The 4,060-nt window shown below is 33.1% G+C and overlaps 1 pseudogene; it reads left to right on the plus strand.

The window, feature by feature from the left end:
• The first annotated feature begins 1,987 nt into the window (after positions 1-1,987).
• LOC145040132 (putative complex I intermediate-associated protein 30) lies at positions 1,988-3,484 on the plus strand (annotated as a pseudogene).
• Positions 3,485-4,060: the final 576 nt, after the last annotated feature.

The following is a 4,060-nucleotide window of genomic DNA, read 5'->3' on the forward strand; positions in this document are numbered from 1 at the left end:
CGGCAAAGAGTCTCTCGATCTCTATTTCGAGTTTTTAGCTGTCTGCTGCTATATCCGGGTCTTGGACAAATCATAACTTTCTCATATGAAGTCAGATTTGGACGTTCTTTTTGCGTACGTTTACGGTTTAATGTCATCTAAAACTTTCATTTAGATACTTAAGGCTAAAAACTATTGTATTGAAACTTCGCGTTTTTCGCTTAATTGATGTTGCCGATTTTGCCGAGAATCTTCGGTTGGTCATAACTTATTCGTTATAACTCGGATTTTTGGGTTCTTTATATGTACGAAAACCTTGATACGATTCCTACTACTTTATTTAACCCAAATAAGATTTTATGAAAGTTATATTTTGGCCTAAATTTGACTGGTGTTACCTTTTATTATCTCAAAATATCGGGTTGTCACACTGTTGCAGGTGAAACATGAACTTCTTCATTTTCTGGCTCTGAAATTGAAATCACAACATCTTCAATTTTTGCTGGATTAGCAGATTGTCTGATTCCGATTGATCACTATTGTCAGCAAATATTCCAAATTTAATCAAAGGAAATTTTTCTTCGAATACAAATTTTCCAACTCTTTTCTGTTTCATTAAGCCAAAGGCACTCGGACCAACAGACTTGAGATCCAGTGTTTCATTTCCTCTTTCGATCTCAGGATGCATGCCATTAAAGATGATCTAAAGAAACCTTTGGTACATCAAGAACTTTTCCCTCTTGTTTCCTTAAATATTGAGAATCAATTCATGCAAAATAAATTTTGAAAAATTGAACTCAATCCCTGATGCCAAGGCTGCAATAGCTCCTGTGTTGAAGAGAGAAATCTCATTGGGACCTGATCTCCTTCCGAAAATACAGCTCACAAACACATGAGCCAGGTACTTCAAGCAAGGAGGTAGTAATTTCTTGTTGGTAGGAGGAAATGATCCTTCATAACCTATATGGTCCAGGACTTGTTGGGTTTGTTCCGGATCAATTTCCATGGAGAATTCAGGTATGTTATTGATGTTCAACAATTCTTGAATGACATGTTCTGTGATCAGGATCTTCTTGCCTTGTACAGTTGCCTCAAGATATTTCTCTTCATTGTCATCTTTCTTAACAATTGCGCTTCTCCAAAATTCCTTGATCAAGCTTTGATACCAATTGTAAGTCCCAAATCTGATGGATCCAAATCATTAATCAATGAAATATCAGCAATCAAGTAGAGTGTAGAGTGTAGAAGGAGTAGAAGAATAATAAGATCAAGCATGCACACATCTATTACTCATAAATGTCAAGTACACCTTGAAAACACACACATACAGACTTCACCTTTCTGACACAAACACACAACCCTTTTATACTAGCCATATCCACACACTAGTGTGCAGCCGCACACACATGTGCGACCGCACACGCCATGTGCGGCCGCACACACGTGTGTAGCTGCACACACACAAACTTATCTAATAGATACCACCACACCATACACTATCAACCTACCAAGATTTATACAAAAGAATGCCTAGCCCAAACCCAAAAGTATAGCCTTTTAAGTTACAATGTAATGAACATCTTGAAATTTGTTGTATTTGTTTCACTTCTCATAGAGTTTCTAAAGGAGGAGGGAGTCATTTCCTCCCAACCCACTGAACTCACCGTCACATAACTTTTTTCTTTTTTTATTTTTCTTTATCTTTCCCAATCCACAACACACGGAAACCATATGTTTTTGAACCCACTCAACCCATTCAATTAAAAAAACACAAAACAATCGAAGGTAAAATCTTAATTAGCAATAGAGTTACCGCCGGTATCACTACCGCTTCAATGGGTTGGTTAATCGGTTTCACTAACCCACTTCATCATCTCTCTCTACTTTCTCTCTCTCATTTTCTCTTGTACCATGTGTTTTAAAACTTGTACCTTAGTTGTTTTGTATTTTTTTTTTAATTGAGTGAGTTGAGAAAGATAGAATTTTCGTGTGTTGTGGGTTAGGAAAGATGAAGAAAAAGAAGAGACAAAAATTGATGTCAGAGTGGGTTTAGTGGGTTGGAAGGGAACGACTCCCTCGTCCCTAAAGAGCTAAAAAAATATCCAAAGTTCGAGCAATATCTCAAGCTTCTTTAACTACCACTAAAAGAGGTATGCGCACTCTTTGTTTGCTACTACTAATAATAAATATTGATATTAAATATTAATGGCTAAAATGCAAATAATAGCAATATATCCTTCCATTGATCTTGTTTATTATATTTATAGTCTCCTACTTTAATTTCTTCCTATTACAACATTCTACTTTGAAAGAAATGAAAGTGGAATTCTATAGTACAAAAATAAATGAAAGTACGTTGCTATTTCTTTCATTTTAACCCTAATTTTAATAATATCCGATGTAACCTGATTTTTTTTTATTTGTTTCTTGTTTTGAAGCTCTCTCATAGAATGTTAATGACATGTTTTCTCCTAGCGAGAGATTTATATACAACTTTAATTCCAAAGAAGAGCTTAAAAAATGGCATTATGTTTTCTCCTAGCGAGAGATTTATATACAACTTTAATTCCAAAGAAGAGCTTAAAAAATGGCATTTATATTAGATTCTGAATATGGAGGTGTGTATTTATTTTTTCTTTTATATAAATCTACTATTTATTTTTTCTTTTATATAAATCTACTATTTATCATCAACAACATTGGAGATCACTAATGATGGAAATGAACAGAGTCGTGACACTGGTTAGTAAAATTCGTACAATTTTATAAAAAAATCTTTTTTTTTTTATTATTCTTGAAATTCTTAAATCATTATAGGAGTTTTCTCTGGGAATCTTTCACTGGATGTTACCGATAGTACAAACTACAAAATGGAATACTAGCCGAAGTGGATTATGTGGAATAAGGTTTAAAAAGGTCGATATCAACCCTTTTACTTTTGCTATTTACTCGTTTACCCCCTGAGCTTTCTAACAATCTTTATTTCTAATTCTCACCCCTACAGTTTGACGGATCTATCGATTTAGACCCCTACGATACCATATCACTAAAAATCAAAGGAGATGGGAGGAGTTATATATCTACTGTAAGTAAGTTCTTACTTATATATAAAATATGTAGACACATTTTGAGTGTTTATTTATTTATAATTTTTTTTTATTCAGATTTACACTGAAAATTGTATAAACTCGTCTGGACAAATGGAAGATAATTCATGGCAAGCTTTTGTGTCTGTGCATAAACACATCTGGGTTGTTGCAAAGGCAAGTTTCGGATACATTTTGATAAACATTTTGGGATGTTAATGATGAACAACTTTGGAATGGAATTGCAGATTCCATTGGCGCATTACCTTCGAACATGGAGAGGGAATGTAATTGAGGCAGATATAGAAATGAATCCATCAAGAGTTGTTGGAATGTCATTCTATGTGAATGCTGAAGGTGGTGTACCTGGTGCACAAACTGTGAAAATTGATTGGATCACAGCCTTGAGAACTCAATGAATTAAAAAAATATAAAAATATAAAACATTTCTGGTTTTAGTATAATAATAATAATATGAACATAGGAACTTACCTAGAGTTGTTAAGTTTTGTAAGTACCTTGTTAACCTTGTAGTAATTGTATCTTATCTTTAAAAATCAAATAAAATAAAATCCACACTTGTATGTTATATCGGATTATTTATTGGCTCGGGGGGATATTGTGCGATATCCTTTGGTGGATGGAAATTTCCTTTTATAAATAATTTTAATTATTAGTATTTGTCTTGATGATAAAATTTAGTATAACACGTTAAAATCATGTTGATATGTGAATTGCACATGTTTTCTATATTTTGAAATAAGTGGTAATGCTCATTTAATGTTTGATAGAATGAAAAAGCTATGTATTATATAATAGGAGATTTCTATATAAACCCTAATAATTGAGCAGATAAATTATGTAGATACATGCACCTTTTTAGAAGCATATGACAAAATTGGATGATTGGAGATAAGAGTTATCTTCCTAAACATTCTACGATTTTTTATATTCCTCCAAGGCTGAAGAAATATTAAATACTTGAAATTATCCCA

The sequence above is a fragment of the Lactuca saligna genome, chromosome 4 (genome assembly GCF_052625555.1).
Source record: "Lactuca saligna cultivar CGN05327 chromosome 4, ASM5262555v1, whole genome shotgun sequence".
NCBI classification, from domain to species: domain Eukaryota; kingdom Viridiplantae; phylum Streptophyta; class Magnoliopsida; order Asterales; family Asteraceae; genus Lactuca; species Lactuca saligna.